We start from the raw sequence: 17,371 nt of genomic DNA, 5'->3' as shown, positions 1-17,371 counted from the left end.
AATACTGGATCTCCTAACTCTTCTAAATCGACTCCTGTTTATCCTTCTATCGCATCGGACAAATCTTCCCACTGATGGAGGCCTTCAGTACATTATTTCAGTCGTGTGCAGTTAGCACCCCTTTTTCGTGAAATATACCATTTTTCACGGTTCTTGTTAGATGTGCCATAGTTCTAGAGTTCTTTGCATAAAATTTCAATAGTTCTGCAGAATGTAACGAAGAAAACAACAATACTCGAAAAAATTTTCGTATCGAAAACATTCCTCGTCAATTTCTGCATAATGTAAATAAGTACAAGAGTTATGAGCACAGTTTCGAACAGAGCTCCAAGAGTTCTATCGAAAATCCAAGTAACATTTTTTTGTGAAGCTAATTATTTACTAGATAATTGCAATTTAAGGAGAAAATCTTTTCACTTACTGTGAAGTTGGCACCCTTTTTTTCAGAAATGTATATTTTTTTCAGAGTTCTTGATAGATATGAAATAGTTCCAGAGTTCTTTGTACAAAATTTCAATAGTTCTGCAGAATTTAGCGAAGAAAACAACAATATTCGAAAAAAATTTCGTATCGAAAACATTCTTTGTCAATTTTCGCGAATTGTAAATAAGTACAACAGTTCTGAGGACAGTTCTGAACAGAACCCCAAGAGCTCTATCGAAAATCCCAATAACATTTTTCTATGGCGATAATAGTTTATGAGATAAATTGATTTAATATGGGACACACCTTCTCAACAGAAAATATAAATATATTTGTACAACAGTTCTGATGACACTTCTGGACACCACGTGAAGAGGTCTTTTCACTTACTGTGAAGTTGGCACCCTTATTTTCAGAAATATATATTTTTTCAGAGTTCTTAATAGATATGCCATAGTTCTAGAGTTCTTTGTACGAGATTTCAATAGTTCTGCAGAATTTAGCGAAGAAAACAACAATACTCGAAAAAATTTTCGTATCGAAAACATTCTATGTCAATTTTCGCAGTAAGTAAATTCGTATAACAGTTCTGAGGACAGTTCAGAACAGAACACCAAAAGTACTATTGAAAATCCAAATAACATTTTTTTGTGCAGCTAATAGTTCGCGAAGAAATTGCAATTTAAGGAGAAAATCTTATCACTTACTGTGAAGTTGGCACCCTTTTCTTCATAAATGTATATTTTTTCAGAGATCTTGTCGATATGCCATAGTTCTAGAGTTATTTGTACAAAACTTGAATAGATCTGCAGAATATAGCGAAGAAAACAACAATATATAACATAGGTGATTCAGGAACCCTTTCCATCTGATACAATTCTTACTGTTGTCACAATAAATCACTTGTGCATAGATCCCAACTGTATTGATCCTTACAAAGATATAACCATTGACCAACGGCTCACATTTCTTGCAGCGTTGTACAAAGCATTCGGCTTATCCACTGTGAAAATACCACACTTAACGGTATTGTAAAATTTACGATGGATGGCTTCAGTTTATCTACAGCATCTATTGAATTATCTTCATGCAAACGTGATGCCAGGATCACACACTTCCTCTTTTTAGGTACGGAGGAAACTAGAGTTCAGTCTTGTGGAAGCCAAAAAGGGAACTATGGGCAGCCCTTCTTTTACTGATAGCAAACTCTAGAGAAATCTCACGCTGGTTTTTCTTCATCGTGCCAACAAAAGAAAAATTCCCCCTTCATAGCTCTATTATCATTCCAATACTAGTAAACCTGTTGTCCGCTTTCACATCTCGACCTGACTGATATATAGGTTTACACAGTCACAGAACATTATCAAAATGTTTATTGCTCAGTTGGTAAATCCTTCTGGTTGCAACACAGCGTATATTTCTAAACTGTACAGGTAAAATACTTAAGAATCCACAAAAGCATAGTTTTAAATCCATACTTGTTTGTTTTGATAGGTACATATTGGCGAAAACTGCACCTTCCACAGAATCCTTCCAGCTTCTTGTCTACTGTAACATTTTCTCCTAGGGTATGAGATTTCTGGTAGTTGCGTACAAACACAGTAAATAATTCCCGAATTGCTGTTAGCTTGTCTAATTGTCTACTTTCATCACGATTAGCGCGACTGTAAAGTCTAAGGCACTCCACAATAAATTTAAAACGTTTTATATTCATTTGCGAGGTGAAATTTTTCAAGGCCATCCCCATCAGTTCCACACAGATCTTCCAGGCTTTATCTGTTACTTTTGTTAACAACAATTAAAAACAAGAGACTGATGCAGGCTTTCAATTCAATAACATCTATTGATTTTACCCCTCTCTCACGCTTAAATGAAGCTTTGATGCTCTCAAAATGCTGATTGGAATACAAAATTACAATAGAAAAATATTTTCATCTATGAGGCAATTACAGCATTACAAAGGCTGCTTTGGCTGCAACTATTGGTCCAGGTAAATTTCGAATAATATTATCCTCTTCGAACAATATGCCTTGGATTTCTTCAACATGATCTAGTACACCCCACTTAAAATAATAAAATTCTTATAAAATAACGCAACCAGGCGCAGTGTATGAATTTGATATTTGACGTTCAGACCGCGGACAATGACGATTAAACAGTTCAAACAGAATTTACGTGCATTTTACATTCTGGATTAGCTTTGTACTACTTACTATGGAAGGATAATAAAAACTATGATACGTCCCTGAGACCTCTCAAGACCAAAAAATAATAAAAAAGCGCCGCAACAATGCAAAAGTCGTGGCACTGCATCTGGAAACAATAAACACGTGAACTGCGTCTTTTAAACAATCGGCAAGTGATGTCAGCGTAGCAGTTACAATAGAGGTAGCATAAAAGCTTCTCGCGGTAGCATCAAAGCTAATGACAACAACAACTGCACTTTTTGGGTGGCGCGCGCCACGTCGTGTGAAGGCGCCCGCCAGCGCTCCTTGATCTGCCCCTAATGACTAAACGTAACAATACTACTCACTCTCATGCGTGTAATCATTATCCTCGTTCAGACAGAGCTCTTGTGCAGTTGGTACCTGTTGTGCAGTCGGTGCTGTTGTGTGATATTTATGAACCGTAATACCCATAAAAATGTACAATCTACCAGAACTGAAACGTTTTCTCAGCACGGAGGAATTTAAAGTAATCGATGATAGAGGTATTCAATTCACTCCGCCTCATCCGGTCTTCCAAAAACTATTCGATGCCATGGCCGACATCGGCTCGAAAATGTCTTCAAAACATATTTACACAACAATTAAAGATCTTCATGATCTGCTTACTTTCGTTACAAACACCTTCAGGCTGGAATGTTTCGTTGAAGAAAAAGACGACGACAGCAAAGATGAGTCGTGGAATATTTTTAGTTCTTCGTGCAACAAGGACATGACAAAGCTATTTGACTTACTACTGTCACCAGAAAAATGGTCTACCATAAAACCAACAAAGAGGAAACTTAGAAAGGTTCAAGACTGGAAATAGGGAAATGGACCGATTTGATGGCTGATGAAATTTATGAACATCCCAAAATTCCATGTGCCTTATCTTTCAAATACGCGAAAGTGCGTGAAAGTTCAAGTTCAAAGTACTTCTTGAAGATCAAAGGAAGATGTACAGAATGCAGAGCCACTTTCGAAGGGATTGCTCTGAAGAAGCCAAAAAAGGACAACGATATTATTCTGAACTGCAGACTTTCAAACTTTTCAGACGATAGTAATCACCTGAAAAGAAGACAACTTCGTGGCACCAGAAGACAACAGGTAGGTGCTAAATTGGTTGACAACAGGATGCCTGCAGCTTTTTGGCGAAATGATGAAGCGAAAAATATGACTTTCGGAGACATGATTCCTCCAAATTTACCAAAAAACATGCAACCCATCGGGACGAAATTCACGCAGTCGGATTGGACCCATTCTTCTGTATATATTGGCTGAAAGATCAAAGTCAGTTGTACAAATATTGTCACCAAATCAATAGCAGTGTATACGATTCAGTAGATGCTACAGGTGGCGTTGCATTTCGAGTTATTTCACGATTTTTGGATCTGTCTAACAGGGCTGACTGTGTGGAAATTAAGTCAAACTACATATACCTGTATCAGTACACTTGCATCCGCGAAGCAAACGTCACTAGTAGAGATCCAACTATCGTCAATCGATCATCAATTAGTTGCCCAACTTATCAGATGATATCCTTTAGGCATGACGCATCATTCTTGTCATTTTCCTTTATGGAAATCGTCAGATCTGGAGCTCCCAGACCAAAAATCATGGTAACTGATTTTGGTAAGGCTTTGTTGGTTGCCATTTCTAGAACAATAGCCAATTGCTCAGACTTAACAGATTATTTGAATAGGTGTTATAGTCATATGGTTTTGCATGAAAGAGTAATTCTACCCTCGTGTTGTTTGAGAATAGATTTAAACCATTTTATGGTCATGATTTCGAGGTAGAAATGCTTCTCAAGAGGTAAATCACAAGTCAAACAACTTTATTTTCGAGTTTTGGCCCATATTTACATGATGAGGGATTTTCGTGATATTGAAAGTGCTTTGCGCTCACTTTTGGTTGTTGCGTTGAGTGAACATCTTGGTATTGACGAGTGCAGTCAAGAATATTCATCAATGGAACATCAGCGCCACCTTGATAACATTATCAGAGGTGGTCCACGTCATTCATATATTGACGAAAAGTAAGATGATGACAAGAAAACTGATGATGTTGAAAATAATGATGACTGTCTTTTGGAATCAATTTTGAACTCTAAGGAATGTACTTGCAAACGCGTGGATTGATTGGGCAAAACGTATCTACAATGAAGTTGAAGTCATCGCGAATCAGACCTTGGATGACAATCTCTTCGATGTGAATCCGAACAACATTCCTAATGCTGCAGAGATGCTGAAAGAGTTGATGTACTATACACCACTGTGGACAGTTCTGATGTATCCTTATTTCCATATTCCTTTATCTATTCGTCCGTCAGCAGCGACTGAAGGACTATTTTCAAAATTAAAGACAATAGGCTTTGACAAGCTGCCTTTACGAATAGACAAATTCATTTTTCAACATTTGAAGTGGCTGCGTGAGGAAACAAAACTGTTAGCGCCACTTATGATGGAAAAACAAGATTCAAAGCAAGCTGTGAAGCACGAACAAACTGAAGTATCATTGCCTTACCATGAAGAAGAAAACTGGAGAGGAAAGAAAAAGAAGCTGAAGATAACAAACCCCAAAAGCAATCATATATTCGATAATTCTGACAGCACACTGAACAATACCTTACAAAGTGAGACCCAACACGAAGATGGCAATGAGACTGAGTTAAACAAAATTTTTAATTGTTTGGAATACAGATTTTCTCCTACTTCGAGCTCATTGTTATGAATGCAGAGAACAACAGTCTCTCAGTCAAGAGTGATAGTGTGTGTTTTCAGCGCTATTCAGATAATAATTTACTGCCGACTTTGGACTCTAAAGAGATATTTCATTCCACGAAAGACTATCGAGAATCATACTTCACCAGGGATGTCACTGAAATTTCATCCTGTGGTTCGAAAACAGGAGAAAACCGAGAGACCTGTAACAATAAAATAGAAGAGAGTGCAATGCTGAAAAAGCTTCAAAATGAAATCATTGTCACATTGAGCATGCAAACTAAGAACCAGAAAAACTACTTAGATGATTGCCCAAATTGTAATTCGATTAAGAAATGCGTAGACATTAATTTGCCACTTTTCCCAAATGGGTCCTCAAGCAAATTCAAATCTGCTACCTACAACTTGAAGGGAACGTGCGGATTCGATTCTTTGATGACCTTATTCATGCAAGCAGTATCACTCAGTGATGATTTCAAAAGTACCATTCAAATGGTGAGCCATCCATTTTTGTCTCTGGCTTTGGATGTTTTGGACAAAAAAATTATAAATTCCCAGCATTTTAAGCAGAGATTTGATGTTTTATATGTGATATGGTTCGTAAAAAAAGGAGTAATCCCTCGAAAAATATTGTCTCTGAATGCAGAGTCGAATGTTGGGGCATTATACGAGACAATATTAAAAGATATCTCGATTTGCATCAAAAAGATATCGTGACTGACGTTCCTAAATTCACGCTATGTGAAACTAAATTATATTTCCGTTGATACGTATGTGCGTTTCATTCAAGAAGCTGTAGATGCAACAAATGTCTAAAGACTATCATAAAATGCAAGAAATGTAAAGGAGAAGCAGTCGAAGAAAAGAAATTCGGACGCTACTTGATGATGGATACTAGTATAACAACTTGTCCACTAACTGAGGATCAGTTTCCTCCGAATCAAAGGAAGAAATGTGTGTTTCAAACGATCACGAAAGAAATCGTAGTCAACACTCAAGAGTTCTCGTTGGTGCCATTCATTATAATAGCTCTACCAAACACTACACGGCATATGTCTTCGATGGAACCTACTGGAAGCAGTACGACGACCTGTATAAAGAAGTACAGAGAGTTTCAAAAGAAACGATAATTTCTCCACACGTGTTCATGTAAGTCAAGACTGGAAAATTTTCAAATGGCAGCTACAAGACCGACGAGACGTAACAGGTACTTCCTATATAGGAACTTTGCTTTATAAGGTAAGCAATTGCTAAAAGTTGATATCTAAATATTACAAATACAGCTCTTATGTTAATTCTTAGTATCTTTGTTTCTGCAACCACAGCCCTCCCACTACTAGAATAAGAGCATTTTATGCCCTAAATTTCACGTATATATTTTTTGTACTTATTTTTCTTAGTTGTTTCACACCTCATAAATTCTATGCCTATTTATTACTGAATTCCCTACATATGTATTTCCTTCTGGGTTTTAGTGTATCCCGAAGAAGAGCTGTTAAGGAGACCTGTACATCACAGCCTGTAGTTTTTACTGGTACTTTGAAATTTAATAATGCAAGACTGTCAATAGATTCAGGAATGAAATTTTTATCAAAGAGTTGGTATATTGTGAGCTCTAGGTGAAAAAAATTGTAAATCTGTGGAATACATTGTGCATTGAATATTGATGTTTTTCTTACATACTGAATTACACGTAATTGTTAGTTCAGGTTCAGTGTACTTACATGCTATTCCAAATAAAAGATAACAAACGAATTTTATTCTTTGAATTATTACTTTGTTGAAACAACAAACCAGTAATATTTACCAGTTTCATGTTTTGATTATTTAAAAAAAATGTATTTTAAGAGTGAATTTTTCCTCCTAATAATTTAAGAACATAATATGACATACTGCAGCTTAAAATATTTAATCCATTGTTGAATAATGTGGTTCAGTATGTAGGCAAGCACTATATTATTATTCATCCACAGCTTTGTTTATGTAGCTTTAATAGTGGATGAGATATCGGTAACAGTATCTCTGTATGGAAAAACGTTGAGTACAGAAAATTGGAACAAAAGATTTTTATGTCATTTTCTTCTCAATGACGACATTGCAAACAATTCCTGCTCCATAATCTTGTTGATACCTTTCGTGTCCTTTTCATTTTCTTTAGTTTTACTTCTTTTCTTTGTTATTCTGGCCTCCTTTTTCATGCTTTCAGCAGCTTTTTCAGTTTATGTGACATGTTGCCTATCCGCCCGTACCAGTACAATTTTCATGTTGTTCCTAGTTTTGATGCCTGTTCTGCTAATTGTCTTTAATCTTTACTCCATTAGGCCGGTCGGAGTGGCCGAGCGGTTCTAGGCACTACAGTCTGGAACCGCGCGACCGTTCCAGTCGCAGGTTCGAATCCTGCCTCGGGCATGGATGAGTGTGATGTCCTTAGGTTAGTTAGGTTTAAGTAGTTCTAAGTTCTAGGAGACTGATGAACTCAGAAGTTAAGTCCCATAGTGCTCAGAGCCATTTGAACTATTTTTACTCCACCATTAAAACATAGTGCAACCGTTGAAACGCATTCTGATTTCGTTTTATGCCATGTAAACATTTTTCCTACACATACGACAGTCGACAGGTTCTTCAAAGATATTACATAAACGAGGTTCTACGGAAACTGCGGCGCCCAAATTAAACAGAATGACCTTTAAGCACGAGAATGACGAGGTACTGTACATGAAGTGTATATTTTTAGAATCAGAAAGAACCAGAAGAATTTTATTACGTAAAACAGTAATTGTTTTGAGCTCTCATGAAATCCAGGACCTACTAACAGCTAAAAATATGCCCAGGACCCTCATGGATGAAAGTTAGGTGGCAACATCACCAGACGCTAGGATACATAAAAACATGTGCAGTGTGTAACAAATAAATTTGAAATTGCTATCGTTAATATTGTTGCAAATTTTTGTTCTAGTTAGATAGGAAGTGTGGAAGTTTTTATGAGTTACACTACAGCGAGAGTCAAAAGTCTTTACAATGTATAGAAATGTAATTACTCTCCTGGAAATGGAAAAAAGAACACATTGACACCGGTGTGTCAGACCCACCATACTTGCTCCGGACACTGCGAGAGGGCTGTACAAACAATGATCACACGCTCGGCACAGCGGACACACCAGGAACCGCGGTGTTGGCCGTCGAATGGCGCTAGCTGCGCAGCATTTGTGCACCGCCGCCGTCAGTGTCAGCCAGTTTGCCGTGGCATATGGAGCTCCATCGCAGTCTTTAACACTGGTAGCATGCCGCGACAGCGTGGACGTGAACCGTATGTGCATTTGATGGACTTTGAGCGAGGGCGTATAGTGGGCATGCGGGAGGCCGGGTGGACGTACCGCCGAATTGCTCAACACGTGGGGCGTGAGGTCTCCACAGTACATCGATATTGTCGCCAGTGGTCGGCGGAAGGTGCACGTGCCCGTCGACCTGGGACCGGACCGCAGCGACGCACGGATGCACGCCAAGACCGTAGGATCCTACGCAGTGCCGTAAGGGACCGCACCGCCACTTCCCAGCAAATTAGGGGCACTGTTGCTCCTGGGGTATCGGCGAGGACCATTCGCAACCGTCTCCATGAAGCTACGGTCCCGCACACCGTTAGGCCGTCTTCCGCTCACGCCCCAACATCGTGCAGCCCGCCTCCAGTGGTGTCGCGACAGGCGTGAATGGAGGGACTAATGGAGACGTGTCGTCTTCAGCGATGAGAGTCGCTTCTGCCTTGGTGCCAATGATGGTCGTATGCGTGTTTGGCGCCGTGCAAGTGAGCGCCACAATCAGGACTGCATACGACCGAGGCACACAGGGCCAACACCCGGCATCATGGTGTGGGGAGCGATCTCCTACACTGGCCGTACACCACTGGTGATCGTCGAGGGGACACTGAATAGTGCACGGTACATCCAAACCGTCATCGAACCCATCGTTCTACCATTCCTAGACCGGCAAGGGAACTTGCTGTTCCAACAGGACAATGCACGTCCGCATGTATCCCGTGCCACCCAACGTGCTCTAGAAGGTGTAAGTCAACTACCCTGGCCAGCAAGATCTCCGGATCTGTCCCCCATTGAGCATGTTTGGGACTGGATGAAGCGTCGTCTCACGCGGTCTGCACGTCCAGCACGAACGCTGGTCCAACTGAGGCGCCAGGTGGAAATGGCATGGCAAGCCGTTCCACAGGCCTACATCCAGCATCTCTACGATCGTCTCCATGGGAGAATAGCAGCCTGCATTGCTGCGAAAGGTGGATATACACTGTACTAGTGCCGACATTGTGCATGCTCTGTTGCCTGTGTCTATGTGCCTGTGGTTCTGTCAGTGTGATCATGTGATGTATCTGACCCCAGGAATGTGTCAATAAAGTTTCCCCTTCCTGGGACAATGAATTCACGGTGTTCTTATTTCAATTTCCAGGAGTGTATATTTAAATGAATATATTGTACAAACGAACTAAGTAGTATGTTTAAATCCTAATTCAGTACATCACTGATGGAGGTGTTATTATGTTGAGGGGATACAGTATTAACGTTAAAAAGGAGTTCGAAATTTGTAAACAAGAACCTCTGGTTCTCACTAATCCCGATTTACGGTTTATCCGGATTCTTATTTTGTGTCCCTTGGTATTTTTCTCTTTTTTTCTTATAACACGAAGAAATGTAGTCGGTGAGGTACATAGGGTGCTTATCACTAGGCCGGTAATTTAGTCTAGTACTGAGTGATTAAGGAGCTCAGAGTGCGTGAATGGCATTGTTTCTCAAGTATTGTGCATTAATATAACAGTGTATTGGTGCCCGTCAAGTAAGTTGCATAGTAACCACGCCAACAGCACTCCACCACAGCTCATTGTACCTCTGTGCGCTGCTCGGCAGGTGTGACACCATCTGGTTAGTGGCGCGTGTGAATGTATCTGCTCTCTCAGCCATCTGTTTGTTTTGCACTGACGAGCCTTCTCTCTTTGAATCATCTAAGCGTGCACATCCCACGCTTCCACCTACAGTTACTACAGTCAGTCTTAAGAAGGTGTACCGGCATTTGTACAGTGCTGAACATTTAGATTGTATTTAGTAGAATGGTTCAAATGGCTCTGAGTACTATGCGACTTAACTTCTGAGGTCATCAGTCGCCTAGAACTTGAACTAATTAAACCTAACTAACCTAAGGACATCACACACATCCATGCCCGAGGCAGGATTCTAACCTGCGACCGTAGCGGTCGCTCGGTTCCAGACTGTAGCGCCTAGAACCGCACGGCCACTCCGGTCGGCTTTAGTAGAATATATATCCGGATTTTCTGTTATCCGGATTACTTCTGGTCCCACCTAGTCCAGATAAAAGAGCTTCTTGTGCACTGCACATTATAACATTATTTATGTCTCACATAATTCCAAAACAAAAGTGAGAATTTACGATCCGTCCTCAAAGCTGTATTTCCAGCAGTACCTCATTTCCTGCGTTCCCAATTTCGCAGAAGTTGTCCTACGAAAATTGGAGAAGTAGCACTCCTGGAAGAAAGGATATTGTGACGATTTTCCTTCTTCACAGCCTGTGGTTAGAGACCTGGTCCTGCACACAGTTTTTATCTGCCAGTAAGTTTCACATCGGCGCACATCCACTGCAGAGTGAACACATAATCTACTTCATAATCTATTGTCACCATAAAAATGTTATGAGGGTTTTTAAAAGAACTCTTTCGGTGCTATCCAGAACTGTCAGCAAAAGGGTTGTTCCAATTTATTATAATATAGACCAAGTGGGTCTCTCGTAAATGATATCATCTCATTAACTGGTATCCCCACAAAAAATGTTATTACAGTTTTCGGGGAAAAACTCTTAGGGTCCTATTAAGAAATGCCGTCAGACCTTTTGTACGAATTTATTACTTTTACATGACAAAAGTGAGCCCCACATTAATTATCTCATATAATGTCATCGTCACAAAAAATGATATTATAGTTTTTGGTAGAACTCTGTGGGTGCTATTCAGAACTGTCATCAGAACTATTCTACGAATTTTGATTTCGTAGAGAAAGTGAGTATCAGATTAAAACAATTATCGTATAAATTATTATCGCCACAAAAATGTCCTTATCATTTTCAATACAACTCTTCGGATGCTATCCAGAGCTGCCAACAGAACTGTTATACAAATTTATTTTTTCCAAACTGACAAATAATATTTTATTATACCAAAATTTTGCCGAGTTATTGTTTTCTTACCGAAATTCTGCAGAACTGTGCGTGTTTTGAGCAGGGAAATCTAGAACTATTGCATCCGTATCAAGAACTATGAAAACAATGTATATTTCTCGTAAAAGGGGCGCAAACTTCGCGGCAAATGCTCATAAGGGTTCCTCATTAAATGCAGTTACTACGTAAACAATTACCTGCACAGAATATGTTACTAGTATCTTCGATAGAACTCTTACTATGCTATCCAGAGCTATCATCAGAACGTACAAATAGACATAATTTTTTGTAGATTAAGTGAGCCCCACAATTAATCAATTATCTTACAAACTATTATAACCACAAAAAATGTTATTATGACTATCGATAAAAGTCTTGGGGTGTTATCCAGAACTGTTCATCAAAACTGTTGTACGAATTTCTTTCTTTCTGTGGAGACAGTGGGACTAACATCAAAGCAGTTACCGTGTAAACTATCATGGCCACAAAAAGATATTATTAGGATTATCGATAGAGTTCTTGGACTTCTGTTCAAACTGTTGTACAAATTTTCTTTTTGCGAAAACTGAAAAAGAATGTTTTTGATACGAAATTTTTTTCGAGTATTGTTGTTTTCTTCGCTAAATTCTGCAGGACTATTTTAATGTTGTACAAAGAACTCTAGAACTATGGCATATCTATCAAGAACTCTGAAAAAAATATACATTTCTGAAAAAAAAGGGTGCCAACTTCACAGTAAGTGAAAAGATTTTCTCCTTAAATTCCAATTATCTCGTAAACCATTAGCTGCACAAAAAATGTTACTTGGATTTTCGATAGAACTCTTGGAGTTCTGTTCAGAACTGTGCTCAGATCTCTTGTACTTATTTACATTTTGCGTAAATTGACAAAGAATTTTTTCGATATGAAAATTTTTTCGAGTATTGTTGTTTTCTTCGTTAAATTCTGCAGAACTATTCAACTTTTGTACAAAGAACTCTAGAACTATGGCACATCTATCAAGAACTATGAAAAAAATACACATTTCTGAAAAAAAGGGTGCCAACTTCACAGTAAGTGAAAAGATTTTCTCCTTAAATTGCAATTATCTAGTAAACTATTAGCTGCACAAAAAAATGTTACTTGGATTTTCGATAGAACTCTTGGAGCTCTGTTCGAAACTGTGCTCATAACTCTTGTACTTATTTACATTATGCGGAAATTGACGAAGAATGTTCTCGATACGAAAATTTTTTCGAATATTGTTGTGCTAACTTCACAAGACTCATTCTTTCCACCTATCTGCGCTCTCCTCTGCATTTAACAGTGGAATTCCCTTTGCATTCTTAATGTAACCAACAATGCTTTTAATTTCACTTAGAGTTTCCTATATGCTGAGTCAGTCGATCTGACAATCATTTCTTTCTCGATTTCTTCACATGTACCACCCAGCCGTTTCGTCTTAGCTTCCCTGCACTTTCTATTTATTTCATTCCACAGTGACTTGTATTTCTGTATTCCTAAATTTCCCTGAACATCTTTGTACTTCCTTGTTTCATCGATCAAGTATTCTTCTGTTACTCAGGGTTTCTTCGTAGTTATCTTCTTTGTTCCTATCTATTTTTTTCCACTTTCTGTGATCGACCTTTTCAGAAATGTCCATTCCTCTTCTGCTATAATACCTACCGAGCTGTTTCTTATTGCTGTGTCTATAGCCTTAGAGAATATCAAGCGTACCGTGTCATTCCTTAGTACTTCGGTATTCCACTTCCTTGAGTATTTTCTCTTGCAGCCGTTTCTTGTATTCCTTTCCCAACCACAGCATTCTAGTTGTCCATGACTATTAGGTTTTCATCTTTTTTACATACTGTATTAGCCTTTCCATATCCTCATACACTTTCTCCATCTCTTCATCTTCAGCTTGCGACATTATCGTTGTCGGTGTCAGTTTGCTGTTGATTCTGGTAAGAACAACCCTGTCACTGAACTGTTCACAGTAACACATTCTCTGCCCTACCTTCCTACTCATGACTAATCCTACACCTATTATACCATTTTCTGCTGCTGTTGATAGTATCCAATACTCATCTGACGAGAAATCCTTGTTTTTTTTTTTTTTTTTCATTTCACTTCACTGACCCCTCCTATATCTAGATTGAGCCTTTGCATTTCCCTTTGCACGTAAATCGGCATTGACGCCATTACACAAAACCTGCAATGATACGTCGCTCTAATAACAATTTCATAACTCACTTTCCCCCTATCCAATAAATACACAAACTGACCACTTAAGTCAGGTTAACTAATATTCACAAAAGTTATTCTAATCCTGAGGAGCGCCACAGCAAACGTGTAAGATTTTGTGACTGTGCCCTCCATGTACAAAGCATTTTCTGCTCCGTGCCAGCACCTCATAGCTACCAGAACCCGAATGGCCACTTTGCCCATGATGGTCACTTTAACTAATTCCTTAGGTAATAATTTTAAATGTGGTGTACATAGATCTGCACAGTCTAAGAGATTGCCTGAGCAGCAGTGAAGCAGAGAGTTTGTATCATAAAGACAGGGAATGGTAACTGCTTTAGTTAAGTGCTTTAGAATTACGATTGTCACCAAAGGATCTAATACTGAAATGATGAAGTGTTCAACACAAAAAAGTACAGTTCGGAATTCTGGGTAACGGAGCTGTTTCCCTCAGCGAGACTCATGCTTACCGCAACAACAGGTCGGCTACAACGGAGCATGAATTATTTAAGATGGAGGCTACCTGCCCTGTTGCTTTCCATTCTCTTGGCAAAACGAGGTGCAGGTGATATTAGTGGGCAGTGCGTCACGTCAGCCGCCATACACACACACACACACACACACAAACACACACACAAAGTGGATGGCGCCTATGTCCCTGCTCGGGCGCCATCTGTTCCATTAGAGAGCGCTGCGCCGGCCATTAGCGAACTCTGCTGGCAGGTCGGGACTTCCCCCGGCTGGGCCGGGACTTCCCCGAGCCAACGGTCAGGCTGGGGGTTCCCCGTCCGCTGCCGGCCGGTCATTAACGGGGCGCCGTGGCGCCGCGTAGCGGTTGGTCTCGAGCGACGCGCCGCGCCCGGCTGTGCTCCGAGAAACTGCTGTCCGCCTGAGATAGCGCCAGCTGTAGGTCTCATCCCTGAAGGCGAAGCCACCCCAGCAGGCTCGACCCTGCGTACCCACTCGTGCATCACCAGCCACAGTGGAACTATCTAAAGCCGGGTTCACACACGCAACGAAAGTATCGCAAGTCAAGTCATTCTGGAGTGGCGCTGTGAGCTACCGTTCACACAGGACGCCACAAATTCTTCGTAATTGCGCAGTTTGCAAAATGGCGGCACCTGTCTCAGCTGATTAAAGGGCTGTACATATTACAAAATAAGATGTTTTGGAAACATAATAAATGTAAAATATTACTTACCAAAGTGTTTCTCGTCTCTCTTGTCTCGACTACATGTTTTAAGAACCGGTCTGCAGCTTCAAACCAAGCAAGGCTGGGTATATAAATACCGTCTGTAGACGCACCACTCTTGATTTCAATACTTTTGTATGTTCATTCATGTTGTTGTTGTTGTGGTCTTCAGTCTTGAGACTGGTTTGATGCAGCTCTCCATGCTACTCTATCCTGTGCAAGCTTTTTCATCTCCCAGTACCTACTGCAGCCTACATCCTTCTGAATCTGCTTAGTGTATTCATCTCTTGGTCTCCCTCTACGATTTTTACCCTCCACGCTGCCCTCCAACACTAAATTGGTGATCCCTTGATGCCTCAGGACATGTCCTACCAACCGATCCCTTCTTCTGGTCAAGTTGTGCCACAAACTTCTCTTCTCCCCAATCCTATTCAATACTTCCTCATTAGTTATGTGATCTACCCATCTAATCTTCAGCATTCGTCTGTAGCACCACATTTCGAAAGCTTCTATTCTCTTCTTGTCCAAACTATTTATCGTCCATGTTTCACTTCCATACATGGCTACAGTCCATACAAATACTTTCAGAAATGACTTCCTGACACTTAAATCTATACTCGATGTTAACAAATTTCTCTTCTTCAGAAACGCTTATACAGTAAAGTTGCATGCCCTCGGGAAAAATTACGGCTGTAGTTCCCCCTTGCTTTCAGCCGTTCGCAGTACCAGCACAGCAAGGCCGTTTTGGTTATTGTTACAAGGCCAGATCAGTCAATCATCCAGACTGTTGCCCTTGCAACTACTGAAAAGGCTGCTGCCCCTCTTCAGGAACCACACGTTTGTCTGGCCTCTCAACAGATACCCCTCCGTTGTGGTTGCACCTACGGTACGGCTATCTGTATGGCTGAGGCACGCAAGCCTCCCCACCAACGGCAAGGTCCATGGTTCATGGGGGAGGTTCATTCATGTAAGCATTTCGAATGCTTCGAATTTTTAATTTTGTTGTAGCTACATCAATTCCAGGTACATATTCATGCATACTGTTTACTATTACAATTAATGCAGCATCTCTCAAATTTCTGTCTTTGTATGATTCGCTTTTGTGGTTCCAAAGGCATTCTCGTTCTTGATACACCTCCAAGAATCACATAATTGTCGCTGTTGACCACTTTTTCGACATATTAATAGCAAACGCACAAACAAAAAGCACTACCTGCGAACTTTTACGCACTAGAAGGTTTGAATACAGCCGCGAGGTAGCAATCGAATGACATTATTCGATTGTGCTGAAGGCAAAATGGCGCAACAAAGTAAAACCAAGTTCAACTTTTTGTGGCGTGACAAAAGTTGCGCTTCTTAAATGGCACCACCGAAAACTAGCTCACACATGCAATTACAAAGCAACTGCAGTTCGCCATTAGCAGTGGCGATACTTTTCTTGCCTGTGTGAACCCGGCTTAACGCCTGTAACAGAAAAAAAAACAAAAAAAAAGTTCAAATGTGTGTGAAATCTTATGGGACTTAACTGCTAAGGTCATCAGTCCCTAAGCTTACACACTACTTAACATAAATTATCCTAAGGACAAACACACACACCCATGCCCGAGGGAGGACCCGAACCTCCGCCGGGATCAGCCGCACAGTCCATGACTGCAGCGCCTTAGACCGCTCGGGGGAAAAAATTGCAGCACCAAGAAGCAGTTGTGCAACGTAAATGAAAGTTGAGGCGTGTTTCTACATCTGAAAGCTGATGTCTATTAAAATTTCACAGTCGCATAAGAGTGGCGCTAGCAGCAAGGTAGTGTTAAATACAAGCTGTAACAGTTGTGAGTGTTAGTTGCCTTTCAGACTGGACGTGATGACTTGGTATTAGTCAAGAATGCCTATAAAGTGACAAAGACACCATTACCAACACTTTTTTCTTTTTTTTTTTTGAAAAATTTGCTTTGAAGGTAATTTTTAAGCCAGACCTATGAAGATTGGCATTTGGTTTCTCTGCCAGAAATAAGGAAATACGTGGTTCAGCAAACTGAAAATTTAAGACTAAGGAGGTGAATTAGTGCGTGAAATATCTTTTAGAAAGTAAATAATCACTAAAGGTTTTTGAGGCTACATCTATGACAACTGGTATTTGACTTCTCTGTTAGAAGTAAAAAAAAAAAAAAAAAAAAAAAAAAAAAAACGTATTTCTGTGTTTCTGGGATTAAAATTTTAAGAAAAAATGTCGTTACATTGGAAAAAATTTTAAAGCTAAGTTTACAGAAATTCCTATTGCACTTCCCGGTCAATCTAAATAAATATTTGTTAGCGGATGAAAGTTGCTATGGAAGTATACCCACAATAATGGGAAAAGTGTGGTTAACTTTGGACTGCAGAATCGCTTT

The sequence above is a fragment of the Schistocerca serialis genome, chromosome 10 (genome assembly GCF_023864345.2).
Source record: "Schistocerca serialis cubense isolate TAMUIC-IGC-003099 chromosome 10, iqSchSeri2.2, whole genome shotgun sequence".
Classification (NCBI taxonomy): domain Eukaryota; kingdom Metazoa; phylum Arthropoda; class Insecta; order Orthoptera; family Acrididae; genus Schistocerca; species Schistocerca serialis.
This window is presented reverse-complemented; position numbering follows the sequence as displayed.